The 22,425-nt window shown below is 36.7% G+C and overlaps 1 protein-coding gene across 3 annotated transcripts in view; it reads right to left on the bottom strand.

The window, feature by feature from the left end:
• Positions 1-22,425, bottom strand: part of LOC126478644 (spermine oxidase) — a 174,222-nt gene that overhangs the window by 92,698 nt on the left and 59,099 nt on the right. The window lies entirely within an intron of this gene.

Below are 22,425 nucleotides of genomic sequence, written 5' to 3'. Positions count from 1 at the left end.
TCTTCCAAATGTTTATAATTGTTATAGAATTTATATTTGTTTAAAAGTCAACAACAGAATTTAAGTTATGAAACAATTACTGATTTCACCCTATAAAGAAAGGTATTAGCTACGAACAGTCAAAATAAATTAGAAAATTAGCTACATACATAAAACTAAGCACAAAATAAGATCTGGTATTATGTTCTTTAAAACAGTTGGCCAACCTTTCTCTTTTATGAAAATGCAGATTATACTCACATATGTTAATGGTAATTAGTTAAAAGTGAAAAAATGAATTTTAAGGAGGCAGATGGCAAAACAAGAGGGGGAAGTAAAAATATCCCAGCTTGCTTTGTCACACAATCATAGCTTGACAAATGGGGCCAGAAAGTTGAGACCGCATAGGTCCCAAACTTTATGATCCAAAATGCAGGGGTTCTTCAGATCAGCATATTAGGACTATTACTATCATTGTTATAAATCAGTGACTTTCCCAGGAAGGAAAGACATATGAGAAAATATACCTGTTGATTACAGAACCATTGTAAACAAAATTAAAATACCAGAATTTACATTAGAGTTGGTGTACAACATACTGCTTTCGTAAGTATCCTTGCCTCTGACAGAGTAGAAAGATCTTTTATTTTTCACTGCACAATCATATGAACATTTCACAATGGCATGACCAGTTTTGACCAGCCAGTGGTCACTTTCAGACTAACGGAACATGCTGCACATGGTTTCCATTGTATTGTCAACTATGTGAAACACTCATGTGATCATGTCATAAAAATATAAACAATAAAAAACGCAAGTCAATAATTTAACCTCCAAGGCACCACTTCATTTCTTCCAAAGAGTAGGATATGCTTGTGATGAGACTGGCATAGGATGTGCTTGGGGGCTGAACTGGTCATATCCTGCATCTTTGTTTTCTACAGGAATATGAGTTATGTAACAAAGGGTTAGGAATAGGTACAGTATAAGAATGGACCAGAAGATATAGTATACTGAGTGAATGGTAGAATATCATTTTAGCAGTGGTTGAAATGACATTCCTCAGTCCACAATATGATGAAAGGTAGTCAAAGTCCTGGTAAGCAATGCAGTTAATTTGTTTCAATCCAGGATGATTTTGGGAAATGAGGAGGAGGGGAGTGCGTGATCTATGGGAGTGATTGTAGAATTACAGATCTGTTCGTGGAGAAGTTTTGGAGGATAACATCTGCCTGTGAAGGCCTCAGCAAGACATTCACACTACTAGGCAAGAGGATGGGCAAACCTGTGGATATAGAATATTTTTAATATTTTGGAAGACAAATGACAACTTGTAAGTAGCCATGAAATAAGTTCCAGTTCCTACTCTGTTAAAAACCTGTGTAATACTGACTTTTAAATCACTTTACTGAAAGAAAAACCTCTGAGTACACTATATATTTTTCTGAGAGTCAGGATTGGGGGGGGGGGGGGGGGGGGGCTCTTTGCCCCAGGTACAGATATCTTTGAAGGAATTACACACCCCTTCCCTCCACACTCTCTTCCTCCCCTCTTATTACTTTCACCCATTCCACCTGGCACAATAACAACATAATGTATATTGCGCATTATTCAATATTGTTGGAACTTCTTCATGATAAGCTGTATGGGCATTAAATATGCACGATCAAATGAAAAATTCTTGAAAAAACTTCCAAACTGTATAATCAGTTGAAAATTATTTACTTCATAGGCTCTTGTAGATTAGTTCTTGTGTTTTCAGAACATATAAAGTTTCTATTGCATTGTATTATCACTAGATGATGATGATGATGATGATGATGATGATGATGATGAGCCAAAAAGACTGATATTGAGATGGAGCTATTTCTGGAACTAATAGAGGACTGAGGTGGTAGATATTACAATACTGGTGTTGTTAATAATGACAGGTGCTGTGTATAGGCTATACACCCTACAGACTCGCAACCCTTCTCAAAGCAGTCATGTACCAATGCCCTAGCCTTTAGGGCTTTACATCAGAGACAATAGAGCTTCAATCAAGTCCAATGCCACACAACCATAAATAATTCCTCTAGTATCTCTACATGACCTGGATATCTGTGGCAGCATAAAGCTGCTCTGAGGAATTGTCCATTGAGTTCTGGGACATCTGACATCTCCACCCAGAGTTCTTCAGCCAGAGTCTCAATTGGAACATATCCTGTACATAATGCCAAGTGGCACCAGCCACCACCATCTGAGAGAGCTGCCAGTGTCTGCCTTCATCATCAATAGGTCTTAGGTGCTGCATTGGAGACAATCACGAATTTGTTATCAGCTATCAACATACACTGCATTGTTTTGTTCTACTTCTGAGTAAATATCAAACTTTGACTGTTTCATCAGAATGGTCTTCAGCCTAAGTTCAGACTTGTGTAAATTCAGAGACAATCACAAACTTTCACAAACTATTGTACTGACTACCTTTTCTCCAAAATAGGAGTATTTTGGTTTATGTACTTTTCAATAAAATTGTTCTACATTGTTTACCTGGGCTGTGTTCACATAGCACAATACTTAACAACAGGCTGGATAGAAACACGATCACAGTTAATTGAAAATATATATATGTAAGGACTCTTCGGCTTAAAGATGAATCCAGAATGCCATATGAGATTGAATGTTTGTCTTGGTCTAGGAATACAGTTATAGAGGATTTATGATTGTTAAGATTCTGAGGAAAGAAATGGGTCATGTTTAGTTGTATAATACCAGTAATCCCACTCTGCATGTAATCCACCCCCCCCCCCCCCCCCCAAAAAAAAAGCAGAAACAAGGAAAGCTAAGTTCACAATGTGTACTTGCATAATAAGAAGAGCAGTGACAATGGAGAGAAACCATACAAATACTATACTGAAAGTTGTGGACAACTAAGAATACTGGACTCTTTTTGTTTGCAGCTCAGGAAAGTGCAAACTATGATACTTCTAAGGCCCACCCAAATTCTTTTGGAATCCTATTCACAAACTAGATTCACCCCACCCTTTTGAAACCTCAGTCACCTACTTTCATTGTCTTTCTATGAACAAACGTTGCTTTAAAACTTATGTTCATACAAAACAGTTTGAAACAGTGTCATGGCTGCTGACATATGTATAACAGCTTCATATCATACAGACTTATGCCAAAATTTGTCGTGTAACCTTATCCCAAAACACAATTTTTTGACAAGCATGCAGTAGACACATCAATTAATATCATATTTCAGTTTATCCACAGAAATCTTTCTTATTTCTTGAGCACAAGTCTCCTCGAGATTTATGTCAAGACATTACTATTTTCAGATTTCACATACACTAAGAAAATGATCACCAACTGAAATAGATATAGAAAGAAAGAATGTTAGTGATATCTCCAACAGCAGAGGCCAATCCATTTACTCATCACTCATGGACAACTAAACCAGATCAGTTAAAAAGTTAAAAATATAGCTGAAGTTAAAAATATGAGATTTAAAACTATCTAAAACTGTATTCAGCTGGATAAAGAAGGACAATAGGAAAAGGAAGGGATGTATACACTGATATTGGAGGGAGAGAAAAGTAACTCCTAATTTTGGGCCAGGATAAATGTAATGCACAATACAAAAAATAATTATGAAATAAAAAAGATAGACAAGAAAATAACGAAACTTGAGTTATCAAATAGCAGAATCAAACTGATACAAATTTTAGATTGGAACCAGCCTACTTTAAAAACAGATAATAATTATATCTGGAAGTGTGACATATATAGGTCAGGTGAACAACAAAAATACATAACATTTTCTCCTGAGCAGATCGATATTTAGCTATAATATATTCCATAAGATAAGAAGCAGGTAGTTAGCATATGACGATTATCTCTTTTGATGTATCCTTTTCCCATCATTTTTTTAAAAAAAGCTAAATGACATGTTTACAACCTCCCTATAAGAAAGATATCAACTGAAAGATAATTACTGAAGACGATTTACAGTGTCTGTGAGAAAGTTACATAACAATTCCTTTCTCCCAAAGATTTGTTATTTGAAGTACAGATGCTGGACAATCAGGATATTCTAGTACTCTAATACTCATTTGTTTCAGAATCAAAGAAAGCCATTAGAAACAGCACAATCTCAGATTAAAGAAGGATGAAGAAGGAAGTTGGCCATATCCTTTTCCAATAAACCATGGAATATCTAAATCTACATAGCAAGACAGTGATTTTAACCACTGTTCTTCGAAATATGAGTTTGGTGTTTCGCTGCTTAACTATCTCACTCACTTTTCCTTTCAAACAATGGAAAATCCAGGATGGAATGTGACAATACCAGAGAAGGAAAGTTGCTACTCACCATATAGCGGAGATGCTGAGTCGCGATAGGCAAAATAAAGAGATTCACACACACATACTCCAAAATTTCTTCCCAAGTATTATTAAAGAAAGGTTTCTAAGATGACAGGTGTGTTCTGATATGCTGCTTGGTTTTAAACTGTCGTAACTTTGCAGATGGCTCTTGTACACAAACAGATTAGTATCATTGCTACATTGTAACATTTGACAGAAAAATATTTATCATATAATTGTGATATTGCCCAAGATGAAACGTCTCTTGAAATTTTAGTACTATCTTCTCGTGAAAGAGAATGTTCAATGTCATTCTGAGAAATACACTGACATGCCAAAGAAACTGGTATGGTAATGCATATTCAAATACAGAGACACTTAAACAGAAAGAATATGGCACTGTGGTTGGTAATGCCTATATAAGACAACAAGTGTCCGGCACAATTGTTAATCAGTTACTGCTGCTACAGTGGCAGATTATCAAGATTTAAGTGAGTGTGAACTTGGTGTTATAGTACAAGCGATGGGACACAGCACCTCTAAGGTAGGGATGAAGTGGGGATTTTCCCATACAACCATTTCATGAGTGTACCATGAATAACAGGAGTCCGGTAAAACATAAAATCTCTGACATTGCTGCACCTGGAAAAAGATCCTGCAAGTATGGAACTAATGATAACTGAAGAGAATCATTCAACATGACAGAAGAGCAACCTTTCCGCAAAATTGCAGCAAAGTTCAGTGCTGGGCCATCAACAACTGTCAGCATGAGAACCATTCAACGAAATATTCTCGATATGGACTTTTGGTGCTGAAGGCCCACTCATGTACCCTTGATGATTGCACGACACAAATCATTACACCTCATGTGGGCCCATCATCACTGACATTGTACTGTTGATGACTGGAAACATGTTGCCTGGTTGGACAAGTCTCGTTTCAAATTGTATTGAGCAGATGGACGTGACATGTATGGCGACAACCTCATGGATCTATGGACCCTGCATGTCAGCAAGGAATTGTTCCAGCTGGTGGAGGTTCTGTAATGGTGTAGGCATGTGCAGTTGAAACAATATGGAACACCTGATATGTACAGATACGCTCTGACACGTGACATGTACGTTCACATCCTGTCTGATCACCTGCATCCATTCATGTCCATTGTGCATTCCGTTGGACTTGGGCAATTCCAGCAGGACAATGTGACACCCCACACATCCATAATTGCTACAGAGTGGCTCCTGGAACACTCTTCTGAATTTAAACACTTACGCTGGCCACCAAACTCCCCTGACATGAACATTATTGAACATATCTGGGATGCCTTGCAAGGTGCTGTTCAGAACACATCTCCACCCCCTCATATCGGATGTATGGACAGCCCTCCAGCACTACTTCAGACATTATTCGAGTCCACGCCATGTCATGTTGCAGCACGTCTGTGTGATCATGGGGGCCTTACACGATATTAGGCAAGTGTACCAGTTTCTTTGGCTCTTCAGTGTATTATTGCCTTGATTTTTCATTACTAACATAGAGAAACTGAATCCGGATAACTAAAAACATTGGAAAGTGGGAAAGAAAATCAGGCTGCTGTTCTACTACTGGCAAGGTCATTAGAATATGAAAAGAAACCATCACAGTCCTTGCCTTAAATGACTTAAGAACTCCATGGTAAACCCAAATCTAGAAGACCACATAGGGACTTGAATTCCACTTCATCCTAATGCAAATTCAATGACCTAAACACCGTGCCACATGACTCAATGGAATTTTCTTGTTCATTACCACCACTTTACATCTATTTATACATCTAACTCTACATAAATACTCTGTGAACCAATGTGAAGTGTCTGGTAGATGGGATTTAACACTGCAGCACATGCTAGGGTTTCTTTCTGTTTACATTGTATTTGAGCAGGGGAAACTTTAAAATGATCTGTGTGTGTTGTAACTGATCTAAAAGTGTCTCCATGTTCCTTACAGGAACAACATTTAGGAGACCAAAATATAGTTCTTGATTCTTTCTTTAATAATCTTCTTCTTCTTCTTCTTCTTCTTCTTCTTCTACATGATCAGGCCAAGTAGATCACACAGTGCTACAACTTTCTTCCTCCATTGTATTTTGTCCATTGCTGCTATCTGCTATCTGTCCACATCTATTGATGCTTGGTTTAAATCTTCATGGAGGCCATTCCTCCAACACTTCTTGAGTGTCCCTGGGGGTCTCTTTCCTGTAGGTGTGAAATCCAGGAGCTTTCCAGGCCATCTGTGATCTTCCATCTGGGCCTCACGGCCAGCCCAGTGCATTTATTTGGCTCTGACAGTTCCTGCTATGCTGGGCTGCTGGTATAGGTCGTCAAGATCTTGGTTGTATCTGATCCAACTTTCCCCTGTGTCTGCATCCAGAATTGGACCGAAGATCTTCCGAAGCACTCTTGTCTCAAAAATGAGGAGCTTGTGGAAGTCTTGTTTCTGGATACTCCATTCCTCACAGACATATAGAACAACAGGCTGAATCACAGTTTTATATAGTCAAATCTTGAACTGTCTGGAGAGATATCTGGACCAAAGGAGTTGTGCTAGGCCATGGTAAGATCAGTTTCCTGATTGTATTTTGGCATTGAGCTCTGGTTCAAATGATGAGTTCTCAGTGAAAAGTGCCCCTAGGTATTTAAATTCATGCAATCTCTTGTAGAACTGGTCTCCCACCTGCAGTGACCATCACATCATAATGATGTACTCTGTCTTGACTTCGTTTATGTTTAGCCCAAATTTGCTGGCAGCCTCCTTTAGTGCTCTGGTCATTTGCTCCAATTCCTCTTCAGACCTAGAGAGTAAACAGATGTCATCTGCATAGGCTAAGTATGTCAGTCTCTTTCCTTTGATTTTAATCCCTTCATTCTCTTGGAAGGCCTTGCATACAATCTTCTCAAAGACAAAGTTGAACAGGATAAGGGACAAACCATCTCCATGCCTCAGTCCTGTCACAATTTCAAATTCCTCAGTTACGCGATTTACCATCTTCATCTTTGCACATGTTTCACTCAGACAGGTCTTTATCAGACTGATGAGTTTCTCTTTCTTTAATAATGGTCCTTGAAACTTTGTAAGATTTCACAGAGTAGTTGGCGCCTATCTTCAAGTGTGTTTATGTTCAGGTTTTTCAAAATTTTTATGCATGATGCTCTCCTTCTATTCTTTTTGACCCTCTTTGAAGATGCTCAGTAACATCAGTCAGTCCTATTTGCTATGGGTCACACACACATCAGCAATAGTCTCTGATAGGATACACAAGTTCTCCTTTGTGGACTAACTGAATTTTCCAGTATTCTGCTGATGAACTGAAATCTGCCATATACTTGCCCTACAACTGAGCCTATGTGATCTTCATTCCATTTTCCCAAAATTATTATACCCAGGCATTTGCACAAGTTGATTCCAATTGTGACCCAATGATGTTTCATCATTATGTGACAAGCATAGTTTTACATTTAAAATAAATCACCACTGTTTGCACCTCTCTGAAATCTTATCAAAATCTGATCGAATAACTGTGCAGGTTTCTTTTTTTCAGACAGTATTTCTAACACCACTTGAGAACACTCTCAGAATCTGTCATTATAATAATCTCTATTATCTCAATCATAGGAACCCAAAAACACTGTGTTTGGGTTTTAAACCTTTGTCATTATCCTTTGTTCCCTAGCCCCATTATGAAAACTATTAGAGAAATTTTATCTTTTTAAAGTCCCCCATTGCTCATTTTTGTATGTACTGGAAAGTCACAGAGGATACATGTATGTATTTGTGGCCATTATGCCATGTTGTAATTACTATACTGGTGATAAACCGCAAAGCTTAGTTGGTGGGCTAGTTTAATTAACATTCTGTTATTTAACTGACATGATTCAACTAATGATTGTATTTTCTTTTTCATTTTTCATCACTGGGAGTTAGAAGTATTTGTGTCATGTGTAGTGTTTGTGTATCTGATGCTACAACCAACTGAGACATTAAATGTTCATTCCTTTTAGTATATTTTCAAGCCTACAACTTCATTATTTCTTTCCAAACATTATTTTTATTATAACTTACATTGCATTCATTATACTTCAATTTTATAAGTCGTTAGGTGGTAAGGCAAATATTTATCACATGTTACAGCTGTCGAACCAATGTCAAGATGTGCTGCAAGTCCAATTACGCAACTGCTGATACCCCCACATTACATTTGTTGACCACTGTCAATGCCTTGTAAATAATAGAAAATAAGTTGAAATACAGGGTGATCATAATTAAACTTAAACTTTCAAACCATTGTAGAAATAACACCACTGGTCAGAATGACATCAAATTGCAACGGAACATTATCAGAAAAGGGGGAAAACGTGTGGCAGAAGAAAAATAAATAGTTTCAAAATGTAGCAACAGATGGTGCTGTAAGTATCATAATTGAATATTGGTCAACTACATATGACAAATGAATCATACAACAATGCCTAAGGTGTACATTTGATGTTAAACAAACTGTACTACTGAGTGTGCATGGGTGTACATGTGTGATACTATTAGTTACATAAGCCCATCCACCATGGCTAGATCATATCACATCAGATAAGAAAAATCAGTTTTTAATTGTCCTGAGGCCGAAAATCACATAAAAAGCATCACTCACATCAGTTTTCAATTTTCCTGAGCCCTAAAACTGCATAAAAAATATCAATCAAAATCAAATCAGATTATTAATTTCTGAGTGACTGGCGCAAAACATTTGCTGTCTACCATTTTCTGCAACAAGTTAACATCAAGAAACAGCATGTTCCACAACCGATCGAAGTGTTTCTAGGGTCACGTGCACAATGTGTTGCACAATTTGTGCCTTCAATGCAGCTAAGTTTGCAGTCAGAACACTGGAAACAACTTCTTTCAGATAGCCCCACAGCCAGAAGTCTCAAAGATTAAGATCAGGTGATCATGATGGCCAGGCTGTACGGAAATGGTGGCTGATAATTCTAGCATTTCTGAAATGGCACTTCGGCAGCTCCTTAACTGGATCTGCAATGTGTGGAGGTGTGTCAACTTACATAAAAATGATCCCATCCACACATCCATGCTGTTGGAGATCTGGAATGGTGCAGAGCACGAAAGTCACTCATAGAGCTTACCAGCGACAGTACAAGTAACAGGACAAGAAGCATCTGTCTCTTTGAAAAAATATGGCCCTATGATAAATATTGTTGTAAACCCACACCACACAGTGACCTATTCAGGATAAAGTAGTACTGGTTAATTTGTGTGTGGATTTTCCGTTGCCCACATTTGACAATTATGTGTATTGACATACCCTGTCAGATGGAAGTGGATTTCGTCTGTCCACGAAGTCTTCCATGGCCAATCATTGTCCACTTTTGTGCGAGCAGGAAATTCTAAAGCAAAGGTCTCTCTTGATGGCAGGTCAACAGGAAGCTACTTGTGCACGTGGGTAATTTTGAATGGATAGCAAAGAAGGATGTTTCATACGATTTTACACAGCATGCTCTTGGTTATGTCCAATGTTCGGGCAATTCTCCATGCACTACATGTTTGCACACCACCACTCATCTCCTCCTGCATTGCTGTAGCCACTGCTTCCATTGACATTGAATCAATTCATTTCCTCCCTCTACCAGGTTGCACACCAAAAGAACCTGTCTTTTCAAATTTCCGAATCATTTTCTCCAGACCCATGGCAGTCATCGGACCAATGCCTTTTTTCAAACCCTTCAGTGTGCGGAACTTATGCAGAACAATGTGTGCACAGTCATCATTCTTGTAATACAGCTTTACAAGCAGAGCACAATCCTGCTTTGAGACAGTCATGGCAAACATCGCAGATGCGAAAAGAGTAAAAGCCATATACCCAGCATGTTTATACCAACTTCAATGGGTCATGCGCATGACAGGTGTTTTCATTTACATATTCTGACACATACAGCATATTCTGACACATTCAGCGCCATCTATTGATCAATTTTCAGACTATTATTTTTCTTCTGCCATACATTTTCCCCCTTCTATGATAATATTCCATTGCAATTTGGCATCATTCTCACCAGTGATGATATTTCTACAATGTTTTGAAAGTTTAATTATAATCACCCTTTATAATAGTTCTAAGTTTTTAAAATAATTTATAACTACAGAAAATAATTTGTAATGACAACTGTTGTTCTTTCCATTTCATGAAAAAAATATTCCAATTTTTTGAGTAGAGAAAAACTAAAAAGAAATTGTAATCCAGAATGTAACTGATCAAATGACAAATTTGTACACTTGAGTTGAGGAAAATTCTGTTAGTGGAGCTGGAATTCAAGCTGGAGATGTCTTACATATTCCTGCACTACCTTGCTTGTTATCAGAAACTGTTTTATATTATACTGTCAATAATTGATTATTTTCATTGTTACACATAATAGCAAGATATATAAACTACTCAACGATCTTGCATCCCAAACATTAAAAAGTGATCTGACAATGGGTATGATCCACAGAAAGGCTTTGGAACTCATCAGGAAGAGCTCAATTCAGTGCAAGTCACCAAGGGTTTGTGTCAACAAGTTGCAGTTCCTCCTAGACTCTATAGCCTACCCAAGATCTATAAGAATTGGGTGCCTCTCCAACACATGTATACGTCTTTTTGATGTGTAAAGTGTACAACAAGTTGTGTGTGTTGTGTAGTGTGTGAGAGACTCTGCACCAATGGACCATTAGAAAACTTAAAAGTCAATGAAATGAAGCAGACTCTCACACATTGACAATGTCAATAGAAATGGCTTAAAAAAACACTTGAAAATGGTAATCATTTCCCAAAATGCATCATGCAAAAAGTAAAATAAAGAAAAATCTTGACTGGTAGCAGAAGATTTATTTATAAACAAACCTAAATGTAAAGTTTATCAGCAGTGAGAGTGACTGTATGCATAAGCAGCAATCTGACTTCATTTCCGCCGCTTGTATAAACGAGTACATTGGGAATGAAGCAAATGAGTCTACATACTAGAACCTTAACCAGGAGTCTGATTTCACAAGGATTTTGTTAAAATATTCAGATGTTTCTGAAGAAAAATTTGCTATAGTCTGAAGCTATAAATGCCACTTTGATGACAATCCACACAAGAATTATGTCGTAATTCTTACTCCAATCCCTGGGCAGAAACACCAGCTATCACCAAGGAAATTCATAAAATGCTAGATTGGAACACAAAAGTATCATCCAAGAGCTATGATATTCTACTAATTGCTCTGACAAAACTGGGAGGAAATGTTAGACTTGCTTCGGATATCAGAAACATTAACAAAATTGTTATTCCTGTCTGAACTAGAACAAACAAAAAATACAGAACATATTCCAAAATTTTATCAGGTTAAATTTCTAACTAGCTTAGATCTCCATGTCTTTTACTAGCAGATTCCACTAGCTGAGGAGTCAAGGAAATACATGGCTTTTATCTATGCAGTTAGGAGCTATCAATTTAAGGTGTTGAACTTTGGGCTGAACTTCGTTCATGTGTGTTTACTACAGCCATCAGTTCTGTACTAGGCCTTGAGATGCTTGTTTGTAGACAACTTATTAATAGTGACAGAAATATGGCAAGATCATTTTGATCATATTGAGAAGGTATTATGCAGATTTTTGGAGGCTGGTTTTACAGTCAGCTCAGAAAGCTCAAAGTTAGAGCACAAGCATATGAAATTACTGGGACATTTGGTTACATATTGTGGCATACTTCTGGACAGTGAGAAGCTATGTGCAATAAATAAATTTCTGGCTTCTTTGACTAAACAACAGTTAAAAGCTTTCCTTTGGCTGGCATTATTCTACAGAAGGTTTGAGCCAAATCAACTGTTGAATGGAGAACCTCTGTTATATTTATTGAGATAATATATATCATAGTACTCATTTCAGGACTGCCAAGTGGCATTCATCAAAATTAAATAAGCTCTTGTAATATCTAATACATTATATCACTCTCATATGTTGCTTGAGTTCTGTATTTCTACAGATGCTTCCTGCATAGGCATGGGAGATTCTCTGTTCTATATAAAGAATGTGGATGACAGCATACCTACGGTTTGCACTATGTACTGGATTGCATCAAACAATCTTTGAACTTCTAAACCTTGTTAATGAAGGATATGACACATAGAAAATAGTATCTGCATATGTGTAAGAATATGGGAAAATTATGGATGCAGATCTGATGTGGTATGATGTTAAGCAACAATTACAATGAGACCATTCTAAAAAAAAAAAAAAAAAAAAAAACATACTGAACGTTATGTAGTTTACAATGACAAACAATTTTACAGCTATTACTCTAAATCTGATCACTGGTGTGTGCACATTCCTATTGGTTGTTAGAACAAATTAATATGGTATAAATATCATGTGTTGGGTCACTTTGGTGATATTAAATATGCAAAGAAAATTGCTCCATCTTGTTACTGCCCCAGTATGAGATGGAAAGTATAACAGATATAAAAGACATGCTTAATCTGTCAAAAAATCAAATCCTCACATGCAAGGATGAGTTACATACCATTCTACCGAGTAACCAATGCCAATTGTGTCAACTGGTGTTTGTGGTCCACTTGCATAGACACATGCCAGACTGAAATATATAGTAGCTCCTTACAACATTTTTGCAAGATGCATTAAACTATACACAATCAGAAGTGTTACAAGCTCTCCTGTTATTAGAAGACTTGTGAACAATTAAGTCCAAAAGTTTACCAAGTCTACACAGTCATATCAGATGATGCCAGTGGCTTCACCAGACTATGCTGGAAAAGTTTTATACACGATGATAGCATCAAACAAATACCAATTTCACATTGGAATTCTGCAGCTGATCCAGTTGAGAGAATATTTAGAGAATTTAATCGATTCATTGGGACATACTTTTCCACTGAGCACACTAACGGGATAAATTATATAACATTTTTTGAGGAAATAATTAATAACTTACAGCATAATTCTACCAATTAAAATGAGTTACTGCTTAACAAATTATAAAAGAATAAGTGGATGGGTCCACATCCACAAGTCCCCAGTAACGACATTTTTTTGGCAGAAGAAGTGCAATGAGCTATAGTAAACTGACAAAGCTACTTACAGGAAGCAACACTTTGATAGCAAAACACCCAAATTACAAAATGTTCATGCGAAAGAGAAGATACTAATTAGAAACCATCCCAAGACCTCACTCCTACATAAAATGAATAAGACGTGGCTACTGTTATCCAACGGACCATTTGAAACAGCTAAGATACCTCATGATGGAGCCTACTTGCTCCCTTACCCTGGAACTAACATGATTTAGGGACTACACCCCCATCAGGATATGAAAAGATACTTTCAGCGATGCTGTACACAATTAGATACATAGATGTGTTTACTGGGCTTTGAATCTATGTTACTGAATATTTTTAATTGCACAGTGAAGAGATATTTGGATGCAGTCTGTCAACAAACTATTTTATAGTGATTTAAACCTTTTCTAAAAAATATGTACATGTGAAACGAATTAAGAGTATAGTGTCTGTGTGCAGGTATCAATCAAACTCTTTTCACAGTGGAGGAAATCCAGATTGACTGAAGATGATTTTTAGTTAGTGAATGGACTGAACATATTAATGAACTTAAGCAGTAAGAGAACATTTTACACCCTGGATGAAAAAATCATGTCAAAAAATACTAGTATGTAAATATATACAGGGTGAGTCATGTAAGACATACCATCTCTTTTATTTCATGAATGGTTTTACATGTATTGGAACACAGTTTTTGGTAAATGTTAGAGTGTCAAGGGGCACATATGGTTTTGTTTGTTTAATGTTTTTAGTGCTGGTAACAATTGAGATACTGAGGTAAGTACATTTTTTAAATGGAACTGCATACTTTTTATCATTGCATTCAATAGCTCTTGAATAGACAATTACAGTGATATAGTGCTTGTTAATGTTGATATTGAAGCCTGTCACAAAAAAATTGAGAAATGTCCTAGAATTTGAGAGCACGGTGGAAACAGTATTTGTGGTGCAAACACTGCCAAGCAGGCATCTTGGACCAGGCTGCGTAGCTGTATACTGTAATGTAGGCCTGCATTATGATTATAAAGCTTTATTATCTCTTGAGCCAACTTACAAGCAAGATGAACATTCACCTACAAATGTTTTGTATGGAAATATGACATATGCTAGAATCTAGCATATCGCGAAGGGTTTAGGCAAACTATTTCACATTTGTGTATCCTCCCAGGTTTACATGAGCTGAATCAGAAATCAACTGTTCATTCTTCAACTATAAAGAGGACTTATGTACTGCAAAAAGCAACTTCTGTATTAAATATTTAACTGACCTATCTTTTCCTGTACATGGCTGTGTGCTTCTTAGATACAAAATACATGTTGTCAGACAACTGTTTCTAACTACACTGCTCTAAATTATATCATATGGGACACATTCATTGGACTAAACATTTTTTTAAAAAAAATAGTTTGGTAACCACCTGTACACCACAAAATAAATGTTCTTGTTAACAAAATGTCGTTTCTTGCTGAACATAAGGGTGTAATGAAAGTGTTACCAGCTACATGCAATACTCACTGTCAACTTATTTGACACTGCAATGCAATTTTCTACACTCATAAATGGGGGGAAAAAAAATTAAATTTACTTACAATGATTTGGTAACCACACAACACATAACAAAAAAATTTTTCCTGTCTTTGGGGCTATCTTCTTTTTCTTCTTTGATCTTACCAACCATTTCTACATTTTCCTTTCTTACTTCTCATTTGAGTACTGGTCTATCTTTCCCTCTTTTCATACGCATATACTTCTATCACTGAAGTCCTTCTTATTTTCCGAGGTTACGAAGAACCTACAACTTATTTCACATAAGTAGGCTGAAGAATCAGGCTGCACAAACACACACAGACATACACACAAAGAGAAACTTATTCACAAAAATGAAAATTACAGATTAGAAAACTGAAGCGAGTGATGTATGGGAATAAAGATATATGTACATCTAGGTAGATGCACACATTATATGGTTTGATACGTGACGGTTCTGCATCATTCCATTTTCTTTTCCTTTTTTGTCACTTCTTATATATACATGCATGTACCTGTATATAAAGAAAGAAGGGTAACAATCAACTAATGTGCCTAGAGAGACAGGAGCACAAGAATGGGTATAATGACTATAAAACAGTGATAAGCTAAATTGGAGTTAGTCGTGCTAGTCTTCTGAGAAAAGGCATAGTATATACTGGGGGTTGGTAAATACAGGTAGACATAGCATCTACTATGTGTAGGCATGATATCTGTTTATATAGTAGGAGTGAGGAGTAAAAGAGGACTCTAGGGCCTTAGATGAAGTTTTAGAAAGTGGAGTTGAGGTGTAAAGTAGATTTGTAATTTTACCAGAGAATATTTAAGAATAGTATACATAAAGATGTATGCTAGGGCAATGAACCAGGAGGCCTACTCAAGAAGGATACGGAGGGTGCACTCGACATTTATTGGATGAGTAAAAGGGCAGATAGGCAGAGCTACGAAAGGCTGACCTATACTGTGCGGACAGGGACACCAAGAAGGGGATTGACTAGTACCGTAGGAGGATAGGAATAAGAGAGGGGCATACCTACCAAAACAGAAGGAGAAAGGGTACTCCTAGGATCAACCCATGTAAGATATAGGTACTGTTCCTAAAGGGAAAAAGGGCAGTATCATGACAGAAGTCACATGTTTAAAGGAAATAGTCTGGCAAGTTTGAATTCTATGCATCAATAGCCTTATTATGTTTCAGGTTACAAATGTCCAAGAAGATAACACTTTTATTCTACTCAGAGTTCCTCCAAACTACAATATGTGATGAATAAGTACTTACTTAGAAGAGGTAGTACAAAAAATACGAACCAACAATAGATTACTCATGAGTCAGGTACACCTGGAATTTATGATTGGAACAGAAAACAAAAATTTGGTACTCACAAATTTTTGGAGGTTGAAAAGAGCTAACTCCAACATAGATTGAAAGGTTCACAATTTATAATTATGGTAAAATATGCATGGTTATTAGTAGAAAGAGATGTACTGTTAAAAGAAGATATCACATGTTCGAGCTAAGGGGAGGGATATATAGTGCCTCAAGATTTTCAGTGAAATTTCTAGAAACACACGGCCTTCCACCGTCTTTAACACCTGATATTTTAGAGTGAGAACGTTTCTACCAATCCACCTATTTCTATGTGCAGGTCAGAAGTTTGTTATTACAAGACTGTAAGAGGGGTGAGTCACTGATGGCAAAAAGTGTTTGCCACCAGCACCACAGAAGGTGTGATGAAAACTCAAGGAATAATTATGTAGTATTCTTTGGTGTGTTAGTGTCTGTGTTGATTGTAAAAAAGACTAATGAACAATTGAATATAGATTTCTATGCACATTCATGTATTGGACTCGTTTGAGACTAGAGCCTTTTATCTTACTTCATGTCTTAGCTCAGCATAAGGCAGGACGCAAGTGATGTCCATAAATTATTGGATTGTTACTGTGATATTGTACTTGTGTTTCATTTAGTCTGATGTTTAAAGACACCAGTTGAGTTGCCAGAGTTTACTTACTTATGTAAAAAAAAAAAGAGTAAATGTTACTTTGTGTTGAGAGATTAAAATATACAAAGAATGAACTGAAAGTGTTCCACGAGTACACAAATTATTTCAAGAACAGGGAAGTAGCTTAATAAATGCCTGTAATCCACTATAGTCTTCACAGAAGAAGCTTTTGGGAGATCAATGTAGCTGATTACCCAGAGAAGAGAATCGGCTGCACACAATACATAAGTCAACTGTGAGAGACGTGTGAGTCTTGCACCCCAGTACCACACTGTCTCATGTTATCCGAAAAACGTTAGACGCCATATCCCCTTTATTTCTGTTACAGAAACCAGTATTATTTCAAAAAGAACTGTGAACTTTCTGTTTCCAGCAATTATGTGTATGATATATTGTATATGTTGGTAACAGTGCAAGTTTCTAGTTTCTGTAAATGATTATCTTTGCTAGTATTTACTTTTGTTTCACTGAAGCAGTTTGTTCAAGTATTTCTGAATGCTTGTTGCCCAAGTGCAACATATATTTGCGGAAGTACATATCCTTCAGTGTGCAATAAATACGAACCATGCCACACATCAAGAAATTCAACAAAAGGAAAATTTGTGGTAACCACTTCACAAACAAATCAAGCCACACTGTTGAAGGTAACCTATGTATCAGTTCTTCAGGGAAGAAACTCCCACATGGCATGCCTCCTGGTGATTCAAATTTGTGTGTTAATAATGACACTGTTTGTAGTGGATTTGTTGTTGTTGATGTGGGCATCTTATCTTCTTTGATAAAGGAAGTGGTGAAATGTAAACAATGTGATGGTGTAGGCTATCTGAAAATAACTGAACAACAAAGTAGCAAGAAGTGTTTAGCATCAAAATTAGTTGTTCTGTGTAGATCCTGCAATAAATCTACCTTGAAAATGACTTTGAACATTGTGCATAATTAATATAGTACGAGTTTGAAATTAGTGTATGCAATGTGTGCAATAGAAAAAGGAAAAAAGTCTGCTCAAATGTTTTGTGGTGTGATGGACCTTCCTCCTTACAGAAGGTTCAGCAAGTACATAAAAATACTTTTAAGTGCCTTGACAACATGCAGTAGAAGAAACTGCAAATATTAGCGGAACCAGGGACATTGCTGTTGCACTTAGCAACGTTGAGGACGTCGTTCCTTGAATGTTGTTGTAAGTGCTACTTCTCTGGAGAATGGAAAAGCTGTTGATGTTGAGTGCTCATCTACATACTGCCACACCTGCCATGGTAACACTGAAGAACATATTGAACATCAGTGTTCTGAGAATTATGATGGTTGCAGTGGAGGTATGGAGTGTGATGGAGCTCTAAAATTTTTCAGAGGTTGGTGCCCATTTATAATGATAGATATACGAAGTATCTAGATGATGGGGACTCTAAAACTTGCAATAAAATTAATGAGTTCAGTGTTTATGGTGATACCTTGGTAACAAAACTGGAGTGTTGTGGACATATGCAAAATAGGATGAGTGCTACATTGAGGAAGCTACGAAGAGAAATGAAAGGAAAGTTGCTATCTGTTGGAAAATCTCTGTCTGGCTGAGGCAGATTGACAGAAACTGAAACAGATGTTCTTCAGAGTTATTATGGACTGGCCATTTGATGAACTGCACCTCTGAATGATGTTACAGCAATGAGAAAAGCTGTATGGGCCACCTAGTTTCATAAGTTGTCCACAGATGACTACCCTGTTCATGGACTTTGCCCTAAAGGAGCAAATTCTTGGTGTGGTTACCAAAAAGCAAAAGAAAGTGGTCAAATATACCATCATAAGCATTCTCTTCGTGAGCCTGTTACAAATGAAATAAAACCAATTTTTAGAGACCTGATTGACCCTGTTTTGCTTACTAAATATCTTCATGGGGGCACTCAGAATACAAATGAAAGTTTCAACCATTGCATTTTTGTAGGATTAAATACATTAAAAGTTGCTGTAGTAGATGCAGTGATATAATTCAATGATGGAGTGATAGGAAGGTTGGAAGTCCTGAGAAATTTAGGCATAAAATGTGGCTCTAATATGGAACATAAATTGCTTGCGTGTGACAGACAACAGGTGCATGAAGCTGAAAGCTTCACTCTTCAAGTTACCAAAGAAGCAAGAAGTGCTAAAAGCAATGCCAAAAGGAAGCTTGAAAATGAAAAAATGCTGCAGGATGAAGACTATGCATCAGGAAAGTTCTGAGGCACAGTTTAAGACGACTCATATCTTCATTTGCAATTTCCCGCAAGTTGTATTTTTCAGAATTCAGAAACAAATATTTCCTAAAGTTTATAAAGCATTGCTCTAATTTTTTTCTGTAACTTGCAATAGTCCATACTTATGTAGTAGACCTAAGCTTTATTGCAGAATCAACTACATTATAGAAAAAATAACATTTTTATTAGGAAAAAATTACAAAAATTAAAATGTAAGATGTGATTTTTTTTATCCTTGTCATATACATAACAGGTGGAATTAAATAGGTCTAGTACCTCAGCCATCATGTCATACATATCTGTTAAAAATTTGGTCTCCTTCAAAAGTATAACACTGGATTAAATGGTACCTCAATTTGAGGAAGCATTTTGGAAAAGAAAATTGTATCAATTTCTTTGTAATTTTTCAATAACCCTAAGCAGGTTCAAAAATATTCAAAATACTTCTAATTTGTTTACAAAGTGTGCTGCATTACCTGATATCAACAAAAAAATCTGTAAAACATAAACAGTGTCTGAAAGAAATAGGTGTTGCTTTTTATATAATATTGACTCAGAAATGTACCCTGTATCCTTTAGTGCAGAAGGCTACTTTTGCATATTACGTGTTGTAAGATTTTAAGAACTACATTAATGAAAAAGCTGTGTTCAATGCTGTTAGCAAATGATTTGAGGCACTGAATACCGTAAGGGCCCAAATCACAGAGACAAAGTTTTGAGAAAAATAGATGTTCGTGAAAATCAAATTTGTAGATGAACTACCAGTATCACAGGTCAGAATTCTTTTTTTACCCAAGTCTCAGCATACTATGTTTTCTATGAAAAAAAAATATGTATCCACTTTAAGTTATGAAATTTTAATTAATATTTAGAATTAAATTTAAAATTTATACATACAGGCTAGTGACAATAGCATTTTTTCACAGTTGTAAAGCTTGTAATTAATGTGAAACTTGAATCAGAACATAAAGAACAGATACCAAATGCACTAAACACACAATTATGACCAATTCTAACACTTCATGGTCTTCATTATCATCATTTTCATTAAGTAGATTCTATGACTTGTGGTTCATATAAAACTGCTGATGTGCCTCTGATTATGAAGTACTACTACTATTACTAGTACTGCTACTACTACTACACATGATGTAGACACTAAATTACTTTGGAAAACCTAGCTAACAACTGAGAAGCACTGAGCAGCAAAATTATGCTTTCTGCTTTAGGTCCATATGCAAAAGAACATCCTAGAAATTGGTGAGATAGCATTTTGTGAAGGTTCATATATACAATGTCAGCCTACAGATAAAGCTGGTTCACTGTAAGATCAACAGATGTGAGGAATACAATACATACTACAATCTCAAATCTGATGACAATGCACTTTAGGCCCATCTGGTTATCAATCTTCCCATTTAATTTATGTTACTTTGCTGGTTCTGAAGAGAGAAGTTATTAGTATGATTATTTACTTACAAAGTCTTTGTTGTTGTGGTCTTCAGTCCTGAGACTGGTTTGATGCAGCTCTCCATGCTACTCTATCCTGTGCAAGCTTCTTCATCTCCCAGTACCTACTGCAACCTACATCCTTCTGAATTGGCTCAGTGTATTAATCTCTTGGGGTCCCTCTACAGTTTTTACCCTCCACACTGCCCTCCAATACTAAATTTGTGATCCCTTGACGCCTCAGAACATGTCCTATCAACCGATCCCTTCTTCTTGTCAAGTTGTGCCACAAACTCCTCTTCTCCCCAATTCTATTCAATGCCTCCTCATTAGTTATGTGATCTACCCATCTAATCTTCAGCATTCTTCTGTAGCACTACATTTCAAAAGCTTCTATTCTCTTCTTGTCCAAACTATTTATCATCCATGTTTCACTTCCATACATGGCTACACTCCATACAAATACTTTCAGAAACGACTTCCTGACACTTAAATCTATACTCGATGTTAACAAATTTCTCTTCTTCAGAAATGCTTTCCATGCCATTGCCAGTCTACATTTTATATCCTCTGTACTTCGACCATCATCCGCTGTTTTGCTCCACAAATAGCAAAACTCCTTCAATACTTTAAGTGCCTCATTTCCTAATCTAATTCCCTCAGCATCACCCGACTTAATTTGACTACATTCCATTATACTCGTTTTGCTTTTGTTGATGTTCGTCCTATATCCTCCTTTCAAGACACTATCCATTCCGTTCAACTGCTCTTCCAAGTACTTTGCTGTCTCTAACAGAATTACAATGTCATCAGCGAACCTCAAAGTTTTCATTTCTTCTCCATGGATTTTAATACCTACTCCGAATTTTTCTTTTGTTTCTTTTACTGCTTGCTCAATACACAGATTGAATAACATCAGGGAGAGGCTACAACACTGTATCACTCCCTTCCCTACCAATGCTTCCCTTTCATGTCTCTCGACTCTTATAACTGCCATCTGGTTTCTGTACAAATTGTAAATAGCCTTTCGCTCTGTGTATTTTACCCCTGCCACCTTTAGAATTTGAAATAGAGTATTTCAGTCGACATTGTAAAAAGCTTTATCTAAGTCTACAAATGCTAGAAACGTAGGTTTGCCTTTCCTTAATCTTTCTTCTAAGATAAGTTGTAGGGTCAGTATTGCCTCACATGTTCCAATATTTCTACGGAATCCAAACTGATCTTCCCCGAGGTCTGTTTCTACCAGTTTTTCCATTCGTCTGTAAAGAATTCATGTTAGTATTTTGCAGCTGTGACTTATTAAACTGATAGTTCGATAATTTTCACATCTGTCAACACCTGCTTTCCTTGGGATTGAATTATTATATTCTTCTTGAAGTCTGAGGGAATTTTGCCTGTCTGATACATCTTGCTCACGAGATGGTAGAGTTTTATCAGGACTAGCTCTCCCAAGGCTATCAGTAGTTCTAATGGAATGTTGTCTACTCCTGGGGCCTTGTTTCGACTTAGGTCTTTCAGAGCTCTGTCAAACTCTTCATGCAGTATCATATCTCCTATTTCATCTTCATCTACATCCTCTTCCATTTCCATAATATTGTCCTCAAGTACATCACCCTTGTATAGACCCTCTATATACTGCTTCCACCTTTCTGCTTTCCCTTCTTTGCTTAGAACTGGGTTTCCATCTGAGCTCTTGATATTCATACAAGTGGTTCTCTTTTCTCCAAAGGTCTCTTTAATTTTCCTGTAGGCA

The sequence above is a fragment of the Schistocerca serialis genome, chromosome 1 (assembly GCF_023864345.2).
Source record: "Schistocerca serialis cubense isolate TAMUIC-IGC-003099 chromosome 1, iqSchSeri2.2, whole genome shotgun sequence".
NCBI classification, from domain to species: Eukaryota; Metazoa; Arthropoda; class Insecta; order Orthoptera; family Acrididae; genus Schistocerca; species Schistocerca serialis.
The sequence above is the reverse complement of the archived record's forward strand: the minus strand, read 5'-3'. Positions and strand labels throughout refer to the sequence as shown.